The sequence below is a fragment of the Peromyscus maniculatus genome, chromosome 8 (genome assembly GCF_049852395.1).
Source record: "Peromyscus maniculatus bairdii isolate BWxNUB_F1_BW_parent chromosome 8, HU_Pman_BW_mat_3.1, whole genome shotgun sequence".
Lineage (NCBI taxonomy): Eukaryota > Metazoa > Chordata > Mammalia > Rodentia > Cricetidae > Peromyscus > Peromyscus maniculatus.
Window position 1 is genome coordinate 107504329 of NC_134859.1, and position 22118 is coordinate 107526446.

The following is a 22118-nucleotide window of genomic DNA, read 5'->3' on the forward strand; positions in this document are numbered from 1 at the left end:
GGGGGGGGGGAGAGAAGGAGAGGGAGAGGGAGAGGGAGAGGGGGAGAGGGAGAGAGAGAGAGAGAGAGAGAACGAGAATAACTGAAAACGGCATGGACTTTTGAAACCTGAAAGTTCACTCCCACTGACACACCTCCTCCAACAAGGCCACACCCCTTAATAATCCTTCCCAAACAGTTCCACCAATTGTGGACCAAGTGTTCAAACATCTGAGCCTATAGGGGCCACTCTCATGAAAACACTACCATTCATAAGCTAGGAGAAGCTCAGGTTGCTCATAAAACGAAGGTAGACTTTTGACAGGCCAACAGAATTAAGTCTGTTCACAGCCTCTTCTCAGCACCCACTGAGGCTCTACTGATCTGGACTTGGGGGGCGGGGTGGGGACAAGAAGTTCCTATACAAAAATGACTCAGAGGATATTGAAAAAAGATCCTACTATATCTACATTTGTTTTAGTTGTCTTTTTTTTTTTTTGGAAGTATGTAAGAGAAAAAATCATGAAATGCTTTCATTTCTCTGTGATTGAGCAAACTCTTAAAATATTAAAGTATTGCTTAATAATTGATTAGACTAACCTCAATGGGACCAATCAGCCATTTGGCAGGATTGCTTTAAACTTTTAGGGGCTTTTAGCCTCCCCCTGGCTCCTACCCTTCCTCCTGTCTGAGTCACTCAGGGCTGAGCAGACACTTCACTCTTCTGAGCTTATGATGTCACAGTGTCGCTATTGAGCTGTGGGATGGCCGCCTGGAGCTGGATTCAAAAAAAGGAAAGCCCTAGCACGCCCACGTGTCTGAAGGGATGGTGAAGGAAGGGGAGGGAGGTCCCCGACAACTGGCCTCAATATCTAAGACTCACTGTAGGAGTCAGGGAGAAGGGCTTTGTGAGTCTCAGCTCCACTTACGTCAGGCTTGACTGTGAGATGGCAGTTATTATGGTCTGGTGAAACGATGTGTGATTGGATTAGAACGTCAGATGAGCTGGGTTTAAAACTTCCCTGGTGAGTTATAAGATTCCTATCCTCTCTATGCCCCAATTTCCTCGTTTATAAGATGGGGTAAGACCATGTGTGCATCGACATTCTCAGCAGGGTCTGAGGTGAAGGCTCTAAACCCACACCCCTTGTGCTCACAGACGGCTCAGGGAGACTCTGAAATGAGAAGCATTATATAGAGCCTGGGGGTATGTGCTGCATTGCACTCACTCAGCCTTGTGAGGCCCCGGGTTCCAAAATACCACGGGGAAAACCACACAGAAGTCTACAAGACAGTGGTTATGTGGATAGCCACAGCTTCCTGAATGAAGCAGTCTCCAAGAGACACTTACACGTCCATCTGCCCACAGCCATGGTTTAAAAGGTGGAAATAACTCAAATATTTAATGAATGGATAAACCAAGTGTGGTCTAGCCATATAATGGAAAACTATTCAGCCTAAAAAAGGAAAGATATTCTGGTATATGCCACAATATGGATGTTGCTTTACCCCAAGACCTGTGGAATGATAAGTGACCCAGGCCAGACTCAAAAGCATAAATACCCTATGATTGCATCATGAGAGGTCCCCAGAATCCTCAAAATTTGAGACTGATGGGTTGGAGAGGTGGCTCAGGGGTTGCCGTGGAAACACAAAGACCTGAGTTCAGATTGTGAGAACCAACAGAGCTGGGTATGGCAGCTCAAGCAACCCAAACTCCTCTGAAGAGCTGGAAAGCAGAGGCAGGAGAGTTTCCAGGAGCTTGTATGCTAACAGCAGCAAACAAGAGACCCTGTCTCCTGTGGGAGAGACTGCTCAGTGGGTAAAGGTGCTTACTGTGCAAGCCTGGAGACCTGAGTTCGATCCTTGGAACTCATGCAAGAGTGGAAGGAGATAATGGACCCCAAAAAGTTATCTATTCTCTGGCCTCCACACACGTACCATAGCATGCATGCCTCCACTATATACTCATACACAATTTTAAAAGAATTGAGACCCTGTCTCAAGGTAAGACTAAGCACTGGAGACTGTCCTCTGATCGACACATGTGCCCACATAGACATACATGAACACGTCTGCACACACAACATACAGAGAGGGGGGGAGCAGGAGGGCAAGGGAGAGAGAGAGAGAACACGAAGTGTAGGACCGTCAGAGACTGGGGGTGGCCACACAGAGTGTAAATGCATTTAGTGCCTGAACTGGGTAAGGAGACAGGGTTTATGTTGTGGATGTTTTACCATGATTAAAAGTGATAATTAAAAGACAGAGCCCTCAAAAGCACATGATGGCGATGCTCTGGTGGATGATATGATGGCACCACAGAGCTGAGCTTCCTCCTATGGGCCTTTGTGGCTCACCAAGCATTTGACCTGGATCAGAACCTTCATTTTCACAAACCTCCATGACCTGCCCCCCTGCCCGTCCCCCTCCATTTAAAATGGTGCAGCCAGGGTCGGCCTTTTCTAAGGACCTTGGGAGACAGGGACTGGGGAAACCAAATGAGGCATAGGAAGGGGTAGGAGTTGGTGCCCTCACACTGAGAGTCATTGTGTGACTCTCCCCAGCTAAGAGAAGCTCAAAATGCTGCAAGATTGAGCCCCTTCCTTGAAGCTACATGGTATGTGTTTTTAAAGGTTTTTCAAAAATCGTTTTCATTTGTTTGTGTCTATGTGAATGTCACATGTGTTCAGGGCCCTCAGAGGCCAGAAGAGAAGAGGGTGTCAGATCTGTTAGAGTGGAAGTTACAGGCAGTTATGAGCTGTCCAGTGTGGGTGCTGGGAACTGAACTTGAGTCCTCTGGAAGAGCAACAAGTGTTCTTTACTATCTCTCCAGCCCAGAATAAAGTATTTTTGTAAAAAATTAGCTGAATGGGAGGAGAGAAAAAGAAAGCAGGCTGGGAACACAGCTTAGTAAATTCCTCGCCATGGTGAGAAATTGAGTCTGACTCCCAGTTCTCTCTCTCTCTCTCTCTCTCTCTCTCTCTCTCTCTCTCTCTCTCTCTCACACACACACACACACACACACACACACACACACACACACACACACACACACACACACACACACACGCAGTGCAGACAGCTTTAAGCCGGCTCCTACTCTTCTTGGATGGTTTTAGTTTATAACTCCTGCCATCATCACCCCCTCAGGCCTGCATAATGTATGTACAATAGCCTTCTTGACTTTAGGGTATGTCCGTGGAGTCCCCACTGTGGTGGTTGAGTTGAGGACAACCCAGTGACATTGCTCATCCCTCCATGTCTGCCTCCTGGGTCAGTCATGATTCTGATTTTACTTCCCGACCTGGGGCATCACCTGTGAGCAGCATCTCTGGTCTTCTTCCAAATATTCTAAATTCCTTGTCATGCAAGACTGTCATCCTTCTCACCCTGTAGCCTTGGTTGTCCTTGAACTCACTATCTTCCTGCCTCAGCCTCTGAGGGCTGAGATTACAGGTGTGCACCACAAAGCCTGGTTCCTCCACCCCCACCCCACCCCCGCTGTGGACATGTGTGGATGGCTTCCTCAATGACTCTCTACTATCTTTTGAGCTAAACTAGCTGGCCATTGACCCCTTGGGATCCTCCTGTTTCTGTCACCTTTATGCTGGGGTTACAGCGACTATAGTTTACATGCACCACTCCCAGCCCAATCCACTTTTGCTTTTTTTTTTTTTTTTTTTAATTTTGGGCTGAAAAGTTGGCTTAGTGGTTAGGAGTACTTGTTGCTCTTGCAGAGGACCTGGGTTCAATTCCCAGTACCCACATGGTGGTTTACAACCGTCTGTAATTCTATTCCCAAACAATCTGATGCCCTCTTCTGGCCTCCAATGTGCCTGCCATCAGGACCTCTGGGAGAGCAGTACATGCTCTTAACTGCTGACCCTCTGTTCAGGACCCTGCCCACCCCATATGAAGCATATTGAGGCAGTGTCTATGACTTTGAACTCCTGATTGTACTGATTCCACTGCCCAAGTGTTGGATTACAGGCATATACCACTGCCTGAGTGCTGGATTACAGGCATACACCACTGCCCAAATGCTGGATTACAGGCATACACTACCACACTTGTCTTTCTCTTTCTTTTAAATGGCTTCAAACAGCCCAGGTGCCATCTTGGGGTCCTCTGTATAACAGGAATAAATTCGGGGGGTAGTTGCAGTGGAAAAATCCTTATACGTGTTGCTTTAGGATTTCTATTGCTGTGAAGAGACACCATAACAATGACAACTCTTATAAAGGAAAACATCTAATGGGTTGGCTTACAGTTTCAGAGGTTTAGTCCTTTATCATCATGGTGGGACATGCTGCCGGCATGCAGGCAGACATGGTGCTGGAGAAAGAGCTGATCCACAGGCAACAGGATGTGAACTGAGACACTGGGTGTGGCTTGAGCATATTTGAGAGCTCAAAGCCCATCCCCCACAGCGACACACTTCCTCCAACAAGGCCGTTGTTGTGAGCCATTGCCTTTCAAAACACGACATGTTATTCAATTAAAAGCATTAACTTTCTCTGGCAGTCAAGGCTGGAGGCACCCAGGAGAGTGGATTCTGTAAATACAAGGCCAGCGATAGCAGTCTCTTTAGGGCTCCTGACCTGGGTCCAACTCGGGCAGCTTCACAGCCAGCCTCACATTCCGGAGAAAGAATCATAAATGCTTCTTCCCCTCTGGGCTCTTCAGCTCATCACATCCTGCTCAGCAAGGTCGTGCACTGAAGTTCCAGAACAAACACAGTCTCTGGGACAATTTGACTAGAAACACAGACTGGCAGTCCACCGAGGGACCTCACGCGCAGCCCATAGGTTTGGTGGTTGCTGGGAACAACCCGCATCCAGATGAGTAGAGAGCCCGAGCCTCCTCTGTCTGGGAGTCCCAGGAAGAAGGGTGGCAAGGGAGCTATTTGCAGGGGCACTGCTGGCATCTGGGAGGCCTGGGCAGGAGGCCAGATGCATGAGCTAGCCCTGACAGGGGCAAGTGGCCTGGCAGAGTGCAGAACAGTCAACATTCTGCACGTCAGGCCTCCTCTCAGATGCTGCCTCGATGTGTTAACTGGAAGCGTTGGAGTGGAGGAGTCTGTCATCCTGACTCTTCGTTCTCTGTCCTGCTCTGTGTCTCTGTCTTCCTCCACACATGCCAGAGCATTGGCTATTTCTTAGACACTGTCCACTTTCTTCTTAATTTTGAGACAGTCTCTCCTCTGGAATTCTCGATGCGGCTGGTCAGTGAGCCCCAAGGAACTTCCTGTCTGTCTGTCTAATGCTAGGACTGCAATCCTGAGCCACTACTCCTGGCTTTTTTTTTTTTTTTTAAATGACTTCTGAACTCAGGCCATTTACTGATTGAGTTCTCCTTTAAGCTCTGCATTTTCTTCCTTCCTTTTGGTTTTGGTTTTGCTGTTTACATTTTATTGTCGTTGTTTATGATGTGTAGGTGGGTGCATGCATGCATGCCATGCCACACATGTGGAGGTCAGAGGACAACTTTGAGGAGGTGGTTCTCTTTCCACCTTTAGGTGGGTGTTGTGGAATATTATCTAACTAGGCAAAGACGTGTTACATTTGTTTTTGCTGAGAAATATTACTTTAACTGTGTAAAGGTGTGTTGCTTTTGTTTATGCTGCATTTGTTTAATGATGTAAGGATGTGTGTTTAATTATAAAAAGATGTTTTGCATCTGTTTCATCTTGCCTGCCTAAGGCAGTCAATTGGTCTAATAAAAGCTGAACAGCCAATAGTTAGGCAGGAGAAAGGCTAGGTGGGGCTGACAGGCAGAGAGAATAAATAGGAGAAATCTAGGCTTAAAAGAAGAGAAAAAAGAGAGAACGAGGGAGACACCTGGGATAAGAAGCCAGGCAGCCGTCAGCCAGCCAGAGACAGCAAGATTCTAAGAAAAGGTAAGAATCCCCGAGGCTAAAGGTAGATAAAGAGAAACAGGTTAATTTAAAAGAGCTAGCCAGAAATGAGCCTAAGCTAGGCCAAGCATTCAAAACTAATAATAAGTCTCCGTGTCATGATCTGGGAGCTGGTTGGTGGCCCAAAAGAAAAAGCTGGGTACAGGTGGGTTCTGCAGATCGAGCTCAGGCTGTCAGGGTTATACAGCAATGCTTCACCCACCTAATCATCTCATTGGCCTGATAGGTATCCCAGGCTTCCTATGTAGTTGAGAATGACTTTATATTCTTGGTCTTCCTGATTCTGCCTCCCAAGCGCTGGAATTAAAGGTGTTTGCCCCTGTGCCCAGCTGACCGAAGTAGAAACAAAGAGGGGTGGTTGTTTGGGCTGGTCGGTGGCTTTCTGGGCTCTGGTGGGGTGGTCAGTCAGAGGGGGAGGAAAAACAGTGGTGCAGGAGCTGATTTTGGGAGCTGGTTCACCGGTTGTGGGCCCAGCAAGTCTGGAATTTTCAGGAGCAAATGCTGAGGCCTTGAAACCAAAGGTATGTGATTCCTCCCTCTTGTAGGAACCTTGGTCTTCACTCTTTTTATTTTTTTAATTATTATTAGCCAAGCATAGGGATGCAGGCCTTTAACCTACCCCTTTGGAGGCAGAAGCAGGCAGATCTCTGCAAGGTCAAGGTCAACCTGGTCTATATAGAGAGCTCCAGGACAGCTAGGGCTACAGAAAGAGACCTCGTCTTGGCTATTGCCAAGGCTATTGGCGGCTTTCCACAAACTGACAGCTAGGCCCTATTGCTGAAAATAACACTTACACAACTCATTGAACACAGAGAAGTCGAGCTAGTGCCCACCTAGAGCCTTCACCCCTGTGAACTAGTGTTCACGGTGCTGGAAGGGACTCTGCATGCTATCAAAGGACAAAGGTAAACACCTGCCCAGCTATAAACCCTTGTACCTACAAGAGTGACCTTCCTGCAAGATACGCCGGTGCAATAGTGGTGCGCAAAGGTTGTGGGAGTAACCAACCACTATTTGATTGAGTCAGGGCCTACTCCGTGAGATGGAATCCACACCCAGTGCTGCGTTGGCGGCCGAGAACTTCAGACTGAAGAAGCCAGGGACCCAGGGGAAAACCTACTACTACTGTTCTGCTAAAGGAGCTCAGCAATAAAATGACTCCTGACATTGTGCTATACTCATAGGTCAGTGCCTTGCTCAGCCATTATCAGAGAAGCTTCCTGCTGCAGCAGCTGGGAACAAATACAGAGACCCACAGCCAGACACTATGCAGAGGGAGAGACCTTGGAATGCTCAGCCCTAAAAGGGCTGTCTCCATCAAATCCCTCCCCTCAGGGCTCAGGGAACTGTGGAAGAGGAGGTAGAAAGAATGTAAGCACCAGAGGGGATGAAGGACACACCAGAGCCATTGTACATATGAACTCAGAGACTGAGGCAGCACGCACAGGGTCTGTCTGCACAGGTCTGCACCAGATGGGGTCCTAGAACTGAAAGCAGATATGGACACATGCCCCCACTCCTAACACAGACACTGTCTTCCAGTGATAGCCACTTGCAAATGAAAATTTAGGTTACTCCAAGGGGGTCTCACTGGGGAAACAAGCCATTCTTAGGGGCAGGCCCCAAGCCCAGCGGTCGACAGCCGCAGGAGACAAACGCAATGGCTTCTCTGGAGGGTCTTTGTCTCATAATGTTAAGTCTTCATTCAGGACTTTTCCTTCCTCCCTTCCTTATTCCCTCCCTCCCTCCCTCCCTCCCTCCCTCCCTCCCTCCCTCCCTCCCTCCCTCCTTCCCTTCCTTCCTTCCTTCCTTCCTCTCTCCTCTCCTCTCCTCTCCTCTCCTCTCCTCTCCTCTCCTCTCCTCTCCTCTTCTCTCTCTCTCTCTCTCTCTCTCTCTCTCTCTCTCTCTCTCTCTCTCTTTCTTTTCCTTCCTTTCTTAGGCAGGGTCTCACTGTGTAGCCCTGGCTGGCCTGAAACTCTCTCATGTAGACCAGGCTGGCCCGAAACTCTCTCATGTAGACCAGGCCAGCTTGTGTTTACAAAGACCTGCCTGCCTTTACCTCCATTTGCCCAGGTGTGTGCCACCATCTTTCTCTACCCTTAGGGCCTTCACCAGCTGGGACTGGGCCCATCCACATGAGCTGCTCTTCTCAGCAGCCACAGGGGGGCATTCAGCATTCCTCCTCAGTCAGGTCACAACCAAAGAGCCCACCCTACTCCTGAATGACCCTTGGGAGCGGGAGGGGGATTCCACCAATGGGAAGAGGCCAGAAAGCCAGAAGCTGGTCTGTGACCCCTATGCTGAGGTTGACTTCTCTGCCCAGCTGAGGTTAAACATGAGGAGCTGAGGGGATGCGGCCTCCAGAGAACACAGAGGGTCCTGAACCCCAGGGAGCTTCTCAGGACTTATTCTGCAAGTCTGCCTCCTCTGAGGGTCAGTCCCTGGCACCTGCTGTGGCTACTTCTGATGAACAGCCTTAATAGCAGGCTTGGAAACAGGCCCAGAAATCTGAAATTCTGTAATGATTAGAGATCATTTGGGTCCAGCTCCCGGGTACTTTGTGATGCTAAAATAGAGCTGGTCCATTTCATCCCTGAGGTGTGCGGCTGAGATACTCAGATCTTAATTCTGAATGCCACGAGTCCCTGCTGGCCTCGCTCCCGTCCTTTCTAAAGGGTGATGACGCAGGACTTGCTTTTTAACCCTTGGTATTTACCCACTGCAGTCAGCTCACTAGTCCTATCTCAGATTTGCTAAAGTAAATGCTGTGCCCTTTTCAGAGAGCTGTCATGTATAACAGACTGCCACTGTGTCCCCGATCCTGCCCCTAGCGAGCCCTGCAGGAGTCCTGCTGGCATGCAGGGCAGCTGTGCTCTGAGGATGAGCTCCAGAATGGGTGGCAATGTTGCCCCTTCCTTTCCCAGGTGCTGCATTAACTTTTCCTGGGGAGACACAGGGGAATGTCCCCACCCCAGATGGGCACCGATGACAAGCCAAAGCCTGATTTCACTGAATTCCTACTTGGTGAGACCAATGAACATTTTGGGTTTGCTTACAGAGCACAGGTGAGAGGTTACTTATGGGAGCATTAGTGACCCCCAAACAGCTGCCTCACTATTAAGTCCCCCCCCCCATCATGGAGTCCTCTTTTCAGTGAACCTTCCACTTGCCCAGTATTGAGGAGTGATAGCTCAGACTGTCCCTGTTCTCTGGATAAGGGAGGGGGAGGTATCCTCAGCTCGTGAAAGAAGAGACCAGAGTCCCAGGTGAGGGACGTCATTACCATCATCATAGACTTGGCTACTGTGGTATTATTCTGCTTTAGTTGTCATGGCTCTGAGGTAAAGTTCAAGGTGGCGTCTTACTATGCCCAGAGGTATAAGGGCCATACGATACCAGGCCAGAAGTCCACTAGGTCCCGAGCTGGTTCTGCGCTCTGGGCACACCCAGGAGAACAGGCATTCCACCCCCATTTGCAGGCATCAGTCACTTTGCCGGACAATGACCAGGACCAGGAGGAGAGAGGGATGCAGATCCATGAGCCTGACTTAAGCTCCTCCCTCAGCTCTGTCCTCATCCAGCATGGCAAGAAAACAAAAGAGGGACAAAGAACCCACGTCCTTTCCGGTGTTCCAAGTGACCAGGACTTAACCCCAGATCTCTCCCACCTTAGTTGGCCACTGAGTGTGGCTCTTTTACAAAGGAGCTATCAGACACCCTGGGTGGCCCTCCTTACCCTCCCTGTCTCCATCTCTCCTAGTCCTGAAGACCCATTGTTCATCTCTGATTTGTCCTCAAAGGAGAAACCGGTGCCTCAAACGTCAATCTCTCCATTCAGAAGGTTCAAAGATGCAGCTCACCCTCTGTGCTTCTCTCTAGGCTTCATTATCTTTTTGTAAGTTTATCTGTTGCTGGTTATTTTTTTGTTTATTTGAGACTTTAAGAAAAGATGATTAAAAAGGCTGCAGTGTTCTGTCTGCAAAGGGAACCTGATGCATAACTTCCTGTCAGGAATGAGGCTGATTATAAAGACAGGGAATGTTATATTCCCCAGAAGGGAAGAACATTAGATGGAAACTATACAATATATGGAGAATCTGAACATGATGGGGCTTTAAAGGAAAGACAGGCTTCCCTGTAAAAGCTTGTAAGGAGCAGGTAGATCTTGAACACAGCCCTGACTATCCTGGAACTTGTTATGTAGACCAGGCTGGCCTCCCTCTCAGAGATCTACCTGCTCCTGCCTCCCAGGTGCTAGGATTAAAGGCGTGAGCCACCATGCCCAGAAGATCTGATTTTTTATAGCCTTTTAGGGGTGGTGGGAAGGTTGTACACCTCAGATTTAGTTCAGCATAGTATATGTGACAGGGAACATGGAGGAGTCGGGTACCATAAATTGAGAACTGCCAGATCACAACACAAACTCCTTTTTAACTCCATCTCAGAGAGTTGTGAGGAGACATGGCCTGATTCAGGCTGTGGGATTCGCTCTAAAGATGCAGGCTTGTGTCCTAACAGACACTAGTGCAGCTGGCCTCAAATGCCTGTTTTCCTGACCTGCTTCCTGAGTGTTGGCTACTATAACACTGACTGTGGCCTTCCAATGCTGTGGTTTGGTGATTTCGTTGAAATCACTGCTATGAGCTCTGTGTCTCTATCTCATTTTTATCCAGGCGGCGGCTCTGGTGTCCATTGCTATCCTGATCCCAGCACACAAGCTTGTGTGGTTGGTACAGCATATCCCGTGAGAGAGGGTCCATAACATTCAGCTCTCATCCAAGGGAAAAGAAGACCTTTAGCAGGGGCCTCTGAGGTCCCGAATCTTGGCTTTAGAGCTCAGAGGGTGCTGTCCATGAAAAGACCTGTTTAGTGGCCCAGGAATCAATGAGTTATACCAGAGGCGTTTCACAGCTGCTAAAGAAACATGTTCCTTTCTACACAGCTTTCTTTTATTGGCATCTTTCTATGTAGATGGCCAATGGAGTTGTGTCAATATTGTGAGTGGGCTGTGCAAGCCCCCTGAACAGACATGTATGTGTCTTCCCATGATGTCAGAATGTATTGAATAATGATAAATTCACAAGATCCAGTGGATTCAATGATAGCAACTTGACGGGTAATCCTGCTTATGTTGGTAGCCTGACCAGGGTGAATGCATGTTCTCTTACTACATTCATAATTACTAATATAAACTCTCATATCATACAGCACATAGCAAGTGTGTGTGTGTGTGTGTGTGTGTGTGTGTGTGTGTGTGTTGTATTTTAGTATGAATATAAGTTAAAGACACCAGAGAAGAGTTCAAAAGGTTTCAGAAGTGGGCTGAGAGAATGCACACAGAATTAGTATTGATGAAACAATAAACTCAAAACCGTCCACCAACATCCATCTTACCTACTCACCTACACACCAGCCAGCATCTACATACCCACATATTCAACCATCAGTCCAGAAAAGAAGCTGTTTCTGATGCTGCAGGAGAACCAGGGTTGTGAGGCCAGCTGTAAGGTGACAGGCCAGAACCGGCTGGTAGAACAAGTAGGTCATCTTTACGGTTTGGTATGCCTGATACATTCTTTTTCTTGGTTTTTAGAGACAGGGTTTCTCTGTGTAGTTTTGGTGTCTGTCCTGGATCTCACTCAGCAGACCAGCCTGATACATTCTTGGGCCTGGCTTTCCTCATATGATTTTAATATTCCCATGTACTCTACAGTCTCAGGTCACCCTATAAACCTATAGGGTGGCTCCTTTTCTACTCTCAGGAATAAGCCAAGAGCAGCCTGTGCTGCCTCAGTGGTACCAGATAGATGGTGTTGCCTGCAGATCCACACCCCCACCCCAGGCACAGTAACGTTCCACCCTCAAAATGGACGAAAAAGCTGCTGATAAATGGAGTCTCAAGCCAGGTGGTAGTGGCTCACACCTTTAATCCCAGCACTGGGGAGGCAGAGGTAGGCAGAATTCTGAGTTAGAGGCCAGCCTGGTCTACAGAGTTCCAGGACAGTCAGGGCTACACAGAGGAACCCTGTGTCAACACCCACCCCCCAAAAAACCCAAAGAGCCTCTGAGAGCAAGGCATACTCGAAAGACCCAAATCACTGCTTCATAGGACACAGAATAACTGAGAGTGGGGTAGCCTGATCTCAACAGTCATCTTAATTTTCTCATAAGGTTTTATTGGCTCTAGAAAAGAATTTCTGCTTTTTGGCCAGCAATTTGTTTATTCATTCATCTACGGATATGTTCACCAACCCACTCCTCATTCAACCACCCATTCCTATCAACATCCATTTACCCACCCACCCACCCATATACCAACTGAACATCTAGACACCTACCCATTCAACCATCCATCACTCCATCTGTAAAGCTGCTCATCTATCCATTCACCTACTCAACCATCCATCCACACATTCATTCATCTACCTATCTATCCACCCACCCACCCACCTATTCATCTACTTACCTACTCATTTACCCATTCACCCACTCACCTATCCATCCATCTACTGACCCCCATCTATTATACGCAGACACACAGAGAGACATAGACACACTCATTTTCCATGTCCATGCTGAATCCTCTTCACAGGCCCACAGCTAAATGCTGGAGACTAGAGGTGGCCTTGGCTTTTCAGGAGGTTCCCACTCTAGGATGTACTGTGTATTATCATGGAAACTCAATTTCTCTTGCAAAATTCAGCCACCTTCTTCCTCCTAAAAACAATCTGGGGACAGGTAAAGGCCAGAACACCTGACACCAAATTCCCTGGTCTGTTTTTGGGATGCTGTGCAGCTGGTCCATGAACTGCTAAGATACGTTCCAAGTGATGCCTGAGCCTCCACCAGGGAGGGGAGTCAAGTCTCTCTCTCTCTCTCTCTCTCTCTCTCTCTCTCTCTCTCTCTCTCTCTCTCTCTGAGGTGGCACAGCTTCCCTTGATGGATTAATGGGTCTAAATGTCACTGAGGCTCCTGATCTACAGCCTGTATTCCCTATGCTCTGCATCAGGCCTGCCTCTCAGAGGGCAGCAGGGTGAAATGAAAGCCACTATTTTAAAACACGAGAACACCATGACAAAACAAGAATGATGTGAAGGGCTCAGGCTTGGCAGCGCTCCGCGGCATACAGTGACCGCTCTCTGCCCTTTAGAACCCAGGGGCTGGGGAGCTGGCTCATAAAACCCAAGCCATACGAAGACTGAATGGCAATGCTATTCCTCACAGACTGGGAGATATACAGCCTGGCATGGCATCTGGTCTGTAGGAAGTCATCAGTCCTGGAGCCAGACAGACCAGAAAATAGAGACCCTCACATTACCTTACTTAGGCATCTTACAACAGACCCCTGAAGCTCGGGACAGGCAGGAACTACTCCAAAGTGGCCCAGCTTGTTGGGGGAAGAGCTGGACCTGGACTCGCATCAGGACTCCTTCCCAGCCTTCTTCCCCTTCAACTGGCCAGTGACTGGCCTAGTCTTGGCACTTAAAGCTCCAGGCCTAGACCATGGAAAGGCCTGAATCCAACCTTTTTGCTGGAGATCAGATTCCAGGCCAGGGCTGAGAGTTCTCGTCAGATGGATTCACCTCCACATTTCAGTACTCAGGGGACAGTGGGGAGGAGCCAAGGCTCTGGGAATCAGTGGTGGGGGTGGACAAAGACAGCTGCTGTAGTTGAGGATCCCAACCACAGGCCTGGGGAGTGCTCCTGCCAAGATGGCGGAGCAGATCTGGGCTAGCACCAGATGACAATGCTGTCGAGTACTGTGCAGGAAATGACAGAGATGGAATGGAGGGTTGGAGGAGCATTGGCCAGCACAGCCTAGCAGAGAGGTGGACAGGAAACAAAGGATGGAGTTCCGGTCCTGGTTAGACCTCCAGCCAGCATGTTATCACCCAAAGTCAGTGGCACAGCAACATGTTTGTGTTGTACAACTATATTGGTGGGTGAGAATCTGGGGGTGACAGCACCTCACTAACTTTCTGGTCCTGGTGAGACAAGGTCATCTCAAGGTGCTATGGAGAGTCCCTCCTCCAAGCTCTTATGCACGTGGCTAGTTCTTCCAGTCACATGTGCAGGGATGTTCAACCTTTTGGCTTTTCACAGATACATTGTCACTCCAGAGCCCTGCAACTGAATTACGAGAGAGAGGGAGAGGAAGAGGAGAGGAAAGCAGAGGAGGGGGGGGAGGGAGGGAGGGAAGGAGGAAAGAAAAAAATTGTAAAATGTTTTAACTCCATTTTATGATTTCTAGCTATCCTGGGGTGCAGGCAGCCTGTGCACCATGGGTTTGACACACTGGTGATCATCTCAGGACCTATTCACTAGGGTCCTCAGAGCCAGTGAGCCCAAGGGCCAGAGTAGGAGGGCATCAAGGAGAAGGTGGTGTCAGGCAGCTAGTCACTGCCAGTGGTGTCCTGTCAGCTTGGCTGCTACCAGTTAGAAGTGAGTCATTCAGGGGCATGGGTCACAAAGACACAGGCAGCAGAAATAAGGACCCACAGGCCCGTGGCAGCTGTCCCACAGTGACTAATGCTTATTGGGCACTCACTCTATGCCGGGAGCCAGGCCAAGCATAGAACATGTATTAGACATATTAAAACACTTGTATTCTCTTCTAGATGTAGATCCTATTATTCTAGATTGGTTCTTGGCTCAGAGAGAGAAGCCTGCTCAAGGACACACGGCCCGTGCTGAGCCAGCAGAGCGGATGGCCAAGCAGGCATTGCTGGCAGGATTCAGCAGCCTAGGGATGTTGAGTCAAGGCCTCCCTGAGTTCTGCATCACCAGCTGTTCTGTGGAGCACCTGAGGCCTGGGGCTTGTGTCCTGCCCCCTGCCAGGCTGGCTCTGGCCCTCCCTTAGAAGTACGGAGGCATCAAGCGGGGTGAGCCAGACCCAGCTGCTGCTCCCCACCCCCACTCTTTCCCACTCCTTGCTCATCTGGTTCCCCAGCTGTTTCCACACCATCAGCACCCAAACACATCCCACCCACTCCGTCCCAACTTTCTGTCTGTCAGGATAGCACGTTCCCCCAGGATGTACACTTAGCAGCCCTCTTTCTATATCTGCCATGTGAGGGGGGCTGTGGGGGAAAGGGTGTCAGGGAGACTTTGACTGCAAGGTCTTAGTGTTAGCTGAGTCATCTTGACAATGACTTTCTGAGTTAAGCCAGTGAGGAGGGAGGACTTTCCGGGGGAGCACATAGGTGTACCCATGACTTTGCCAGGAAGACTCTGGATTCCAGATCTTTCTGTTAGCTGTAGCTGTAGTCAGGCAGAGAGATAGGCATCAGGAGACTGAATTGTCACTTTCTGTATTAAACATAATGTTTGCCTTAAAAAGATTTTAGAAATTTAAGCTGGGTGGTGGTAGTACACGCCTTTAATTCCAGCACTTGGGAAGCAGAGGCAGGTGGATCTCTGAGTTTGAGGCCAGCCTGGTCTACAGAGTGAGTTCCAGGACAGCCAAGGCTATACAGAGAAACCCTATCTTGAACAACCCCCCAAATTTATACATATACATATACATATACATATACATATACATATACATATACATACACACACACACACATATGTAAGTGTGTGTATCCTTAAAGTTCAGAAGAAAGCATTGGATCCCTGGAGCTGGAGTCATAAGTGGTGGTATGCCGCCAGACATGGGTGCTGGGAACTGGACTCAGGTCCTCTGGAAGGGCAGCAAGTGCTCTTAACCACTGAGCTATCTCTCCAGCCCCCAGTTGGCTTTTTAATCACTTCTGAGTATCCAGTCGAGGGGTTCCAGGGGTTAAGCATGCTCCCCACCATCCAGCTCATTTTTCCACTTTGAGACCCAGGCCCCGTCAAGGCACTATGTTCATTCAGCCCACCGCCATCCTGCCTCTGTCTCTATGACTGTGCTGACTGTGGGGATAGGCAAGAGGGGAGTCCTCCAGCTCTTCTTCCTTGCATGTCTGGTTTGTTTCCCTCAGCACAGTGTCCTCAGATTCAGCCTGTCGCAGCTGGCAGGACTCCCTTCACATTCAAGACTGGACAGAATTCTGCTGTGTAGGCAGGCCACACTGCTTCTCACTCACCTGTGAGTGACTGCCTGGTCACCTCTGTCTCAGCTACTGTTGTGAAGATGGTCACACAAATGTGTGTCCAGGAAGGCTGCTTCTGGGAAGAAGCCAGGAAGGACACTGCTGGAGACAGCAGGTAAGGGGGGAGGTATGGAGAGAGGATGAGGGAGGATGGGGAGTGGGGAGGAAGGAGGAGGGAGGATGGGGAGTGGGGAGGAAGGAGGAGGGAGGGTATGGAGAGGGAGGAGGGATGGTAGAGTTAGGGGAGGGAGGATGGGGAGTGGGAAGAATAGAAAAGACAGGGATGAGGGAGGAAGGTGGAAAAGGGAAGGGATGTTGGGGAAGAGGAAGGAAGAGAAAGGGAGGAGGATGGGGAAGAGGAGAGTTGTTGAAAGAGCAGAGTTGGAGTGGGGGGTAGGGATGAAAAATAGGGTTATGAGGTCTGTGACATCTGTCAACTGTTCATGAACCCTCTCGGTTGCCACACACTCGCCCGTCCCTAACCAACTGCTTCCCTGAGGCCCAGGACCATGATTTCTCCTTAACCTTTCCCAAGGAGACAGATTTAAAGAGACTCCAAGAGCTACCAAGAGCGAGCGAGCTGACAGGACCCTGAATCCAGACCCTGGCTGCTCTGGGCTCTGGAGGAAAGAGACAAATGTTGGCACAATGAAACAAACCCACTGACACAAGACGAACAATGTGCTGGGTGTGGCGGCACATTGGTGGCAGTGATCCCACCGCCCAGGAAGCTAAGGCAGGAGGATTGCAGATTTGAGAACAGTTTGGGCTACATAAAGCAAGATTCATAATACAAACATACATATAGGATATATAGATATATATCCCATATGTATATACCTTGTAAAGTAGAATATTCTCCAACTGCTAGCTACTGCTGTGTGACAAATAACCCCGCCTGAGAGGCTGCCCCCACAAACATGATCAGCCATTGTTAGCTATTGGTGTAGTATTGATGCATCACCGGTCAGCTCCATGCACAGGAGTAAGGTAGTGTCCACACACCAGGTACCTGAGTTGGGCAATCAACTCTGCTTTACCGGAAGTGAAGTCCCCATCTTTCTCCAGAAGGTGATGGCAGAGGCATCTTGCAAGCACATCTGTAGGCTGCACTGGCCGCTCTGTTACAGCGCTCAGTCCCAGGACAGAGGGCAGGGACACAGTGAAAAAGAAGGGATAACCGTGCTGCCTTCTGGAATGTTCCAAAAGAAGCTGAGTGCTCGTGCTGGCCCTCCCTGGAAGGAGCAGTGCTTTTCATACTCCGAAGTTCCCTGACTCCATCTCCCACATCCTGTGATCAACACTGATAAACACAAAGGAACAAACAAATCCACCCTCAGGTAACCTCAGGCGGAGTAGACTGCATCTCCAGTGCCCCCCCCCAAGTCTCTAGAGGGAGTAAGAGCTTCTGTCTGGGGCTGATGGGTATTACCAGAGCTCCACAGCTTGAGTGGGAACTCAAGTGTTTGTGGAGAGAACCAAGCTATGCTGACAGTGCCCGGAGGAGACTGAGCCTGCTGAAACACTTGTGCCCAGGTTGTGGCTGTCGGCCACCTCCACTTCTAGACTTGCTCTTTCAGGATGTGTGCAGGTGCATGTATGTGTGCATGCGTGAGTATGTCATGTGCATGTGCTAGCGAATTCATGTGATTTATGATGGAAGGTGCTGCATGGTCTCTTTGCTTCTGGTTTTGGATTACTGAAGAAAATCCTGTTACTTGTATATGGACACCACAAGTCTGTTTATCTAATTTTCAGACACGGTGTGATCTCCTGTCTTGACTCTAAGTAGGATTTATATGTCCCCAGATGAAGGTGAAAACCAAGAGGCTGCTTCACTCACAGGAGGTGGTGCAGCCTCACAGGGCTCAGTGCACATGTAATACAGATGCAGAAGACAAAGCGTTGTTTTCAGTTTAAAACCTTTAAGCTGGAGGAGCTTGGGAGACGGCTCAGTGGGCGAGAGCCTGTCATGCAGACTTGAGGACAGGGGTGCAGGTCCTCAGAACCCATACAGAATCTAGACGGACATCATAATGACAGGGTGGAGCCAGACTCTGTCAAACACAATGGGAGGTGAGGTGGTCCTCTGGCCACACATGGGCATGAACTCTCTCCTCCTCTCTCTCCTCTCTCTCTCCTCTCTCTCTCTCCTCTCTCTCTCCTCTCTCTCCCCCCCCCCTACCTCTCAATTCTTGGCTACATGAAAATCTGCTTGTGCTGGATAGTTTTATGCCAACTTGACACAAGCTAAAGTCATCTGAGAGGAAGAAACCTCGATTAAGAAAATGCCTCCATAAGATCAGGCTGTAGGCAAAATTGTAGAGTGTTTTCTTAATTAGTGATTGATGGGGGGGGGCAGCCCATTGGGTGTGGTGCCATCCCTGGGCTGGTGGTCCTGGGTTCTATAAGAAAGGCTGAGGGGGAGCAAGCCAGTAAGCAGCACCCCTCTATGACCTCTGCATCAGCTCCTGCCTCCAGTTCTTGCCCCGTGTGAGTTCCTGTCCTGACTCCCTTCAGTGATGGGCTCTGATGTGGAAGCATAAGCCAAATAGACTGTTTCCTCCTGCAACTTGCTTTTGGACCTGGTGTTTCATCACAGCAATAGTGACCTTAACTAAGACACTGCTCCGCTATTGTTAAGCAATCCTGACATGAGGGGTGTGTAACTGTCACTGTGACAGGTTGGGATGCTGGAAAAACTTGTTCTTTGCCAGGCATGACTGCTGTTGGGGACACACAGGTCCATTCAGGGGACAGTCAGAGACCAGTGTGCCATGCAGTGGTTCTCAACAGGGTCATCTGGAAAAGTCTCTAGACATTTTTAGATGTCAGTGACAAGAAGAGAGTTTTTTCTTTTTCTTTTTCTTCTTCTTCTTCTTCTTCTTCTTCTTCTTCTTCTTCTTCTTCTTCTTCTTCTTCTTCTTCTTCTTCTTCTTCTTCTTTTTTAAGACATGATTTCTCTCTGTAGTCATGGCTGTCCTGAAACTCACTCTGCAGACCTGGCTGGCCTCAAACTCAGAGATCCACCTGCCTCTGCTTCCCGAGTGCTGGGATTAAAGGCATATGCCACCACTGCCCAGCAAGAAGGGAGTTTTCTTACTGTGATAAACTTCCCTGACAAGAGCAACTTACAGGAGAAAGGATTTATTTTGTTCAGTTTGAGCGTACGGTCCATCATGGCAGGGAAGTCATAGCATCTGGGACTTGGAACTTGAGGCAGCTGCTCACCTCACGCTTGGGCAGGAGGCTGAGGGAGACAAATACTGGGTTTCAGCAGATCCCTTCTTTTTATGCATCCCATAAAAGGGGAACAATAGGGTCCACTATTAGGGTGGGTCTTCCCATCTCAATTAACTTAAACATAATCCCTCATTGGCATACCCAGGGGCTAAACTAATCTAGGTGATCCCACATAGGCTTTCACAGAGGGGTGTCTCCTAGGAGATTCTAAAGCCTGTCAAGTTGACAATCAACACTAACCATCGCAAAGGACCTTGGCATCTAGTGAGCAGAGCTCACAGCTGCCCTCAACATGGAGATCATCCCTTGTGCCTTTCTGCCCTGTGCCAACACAATCCTCCACCCACAGAAAGGACACTGTGATCGAGGCATCATCCTGAAAATCTTGGAAACAGAGACCAGACTCTGACCAGACCTTGAACCTGCCTAATACTCAATCCACAGTTGTGAAAAATACACTTCTGTTCTATAAGTCTGTGGTATTTGTTATAACTACATAAAACAGAAGAAGGCTGTAGCATGGATAAATACTGAAAAGGAGATGAAATAACTGGATGGTGGTGGCGCACACCTTTAATCCCAGCACTTGGGAGACAGAGGCAGGTGGATCTCTGTGAGTTCAAGGTCAGCCTGGTCTACAGAGTGAGTTCCAGGACAGCCAGGACTGTTTCACAGAGAAATCCTACCCCGGGGGTGGGAAGATGAAATAAGCCAGACTGAAAGGACAGAAGCCCTGTGATCAATCCCTACAATAGTCATTTCCAGAGACAGGAAGTGGAGTGAGGTGTAGTGGACGGGCAGTTGGTATTGGCTGGGAATGGCTGCAGTTTGGGGGGAGGAAGCAGAGTGGGTAGTAGTGTTGTGCTGAGACCACTGAGCTGTGGCTTGAAAGCGGATAAATGTCTTACTGTCCTTTCCTGTGGTCATGACAGACTGACAACTCACAGAGGGAGGGTTTATTTCAGCTCACAGGCTCACAGTCCATCATGGCAGGAAGTCAGGACAGCAAGAGCTTGAGGCAGCCATCACCTCACATCTCCAGAAAAGAGCAATGACCGAGGTTGCTGAGCTCAGCCTCTTCATTCAGTACAGAGCCCAGCTATGACATGGGGCCAGTGACATTCAGGTGCGGCTTCCCACCTCCGAGAACCATTTACAGGAGGACTACAGGCCAACCTCTCCTAGACAACCCCTCATTGAGACCCCATCACAGAAGATTCCAGATCCTACCAAGCCAACAGCTGACATCAACCAGCACAGACTCGTTTGCTCAGATTGTCAGCAACGCTGAAGCTGAGGACAGGCAAGCTGTACAGGACAGGGGGATTGACTGTCTTAGTGTGTTTGTGCTGCTGTAACAAAATACCCACATTGGCTGAACCAGAAACATAGATGGCTCTCTATGTACATAATTTCCTAGGTGCCCACTCCAGGCTATTGGCCATTTTTTGTGTGTGTTTGTTTTTTTTCCCCCAGAACTGTTCTAGGCCACTTCCTGTCCCTTCCGGTCATGCTTGGCCACCACATTTTACCTTGTACAGAACTAAACCCTGAGTCAGATTTCATGAATTCAGATGCTCCAGCTCCCTGAAGATTATCACAGTTGGGCTTGTTGACTGTTGACATTCACCCCTAAAAGGGGATGGGAGAGTGACAGGACCCTTTGAACTACCTCTCCCAACCAATTGTAAACAGTTCTTCCCTAATTTGCACAAATGGTTTCAGGGTCTCAGGAGGAGCTAGAGTGGAGGTTCTCAACCTTCCTAATGCTGCAACCCTTCAAAACACCACAACTCATGTTGTGGTGACCCCCCCCATCATAAAATAATTTTGTTGCTACTTTATAATTTTGTTACTGTTATGAATCACAATGCAAATATCTGATATGCAGTATAAAATCCAAAATCCAAGGCATACTCAAATGAAAGGACATATTTGTGCATGCATGCATGCACACACACACAGGCACAAACACATTGTGTGTGTGTGTGTGTGTTTAAGAAGTAGATACCCTTGGCAATTACTTTCACCTCATTGCTACCAGCCACCTCAAGAGGCGTGTGCCAGGAGAAAGCAGAATGTTCAGCTTCACTCTTGACACATCCCTCTGATTAAAAAGTGGAGAAGAGAAAATATGGGAGGAAGATGGAGAGTTATGGGGCGAAATAATGACTGCAACTATGGCAAAAATTGAGAACACAAATTACATTTACAAATTTCTCCCCAGCTGACAAGACACCCAGCCTAGAAGGAATGGCATTGGGGAAGGTGGCCGGCGTGAATAATTCATGAAGGCGGGAATCTGGCCTGGGCACAGAGTGTTCCAGTGGCAAGGGCCTGAAGGAGCTGCTGTGAAGATGGGTTTTCTCTACGTCCTGTTCGTTCCCTGTAGCCATCAGACAGAGTCTGTGGTGAGACAGGCAGACCAGACTGGACTCAGCCTTAGCAGCTGGGCTGTCTGTAGCCAGCCACCAAGCAGCCTCACTGAAAATGGTAATTCCAGACAGAAATGGAAATTTTTGTTCTCTTTATTTTTTTTTCCTTTTTCTTTCTGATATTTGCCTTCTGCAGGAGGAGGACTGTGATCTAGGTGGCTGACTAGTGGCATGCACATGTTCTCAAAGTCCCTCTTGGTTATGTCCTGTGGCGTCTATACATTGGGTAACAAGTACCTTCTAATTTCTGGGGGGTTTGCGCCACGGAGATGATTCAGTGGTAAAGTGCTTGCCACACAAGCATGAGGTCCTGAGTTCAAACCCCAGAACTCACATAAAAATGCCAGGCATGGTGATGCATGCTTGTAAATTCAGTACTGGGAAGGTGGAGACTGGTGGGTCTTTTGGGCTTGCTGGTGAGCTCCTGGCAAATGAGGGACTCTATCTCTAAGGAGCTGGACAG

The 22118-nt window shown here is 48.8% G+C and overlaps 2 long non-coding RNA genes across 2 annotated transcripts; one reads left to right on the forward strand and one right to left on the reverse strand.

The window, feature by feature from the left end:
- Positions 1-9277: 9277 nt before the first annotated feature.
- Positions 9278-17995, reverse strand: LOC121831562 (uncharacterized). Its single transcript, XR_006075105.2, has 3 exons — positions 17821-17995; positions 16990-17280; positions 9278-14028 (listed from the first exon to the last, which is right to left on the reverse strand). It is a non-coding gene; the product is annotated as an uncharacterized LOC121831562 (long non-coding RNA).
- Positions 15811-21749, forward strand: LOC121831563 (uncharacterized). The gene is made up of 3 exons (XR_006075107.2): positions 15811-16092; positions 17046-17317; positions 21448-21749. It is a non-coding gene; the product is annotated as an uncharacterized LOC121831563 (long non-coding RNA).
- The last annotated feature ends 369 nt before the right edge of the window (positions 21750-22118 follow it).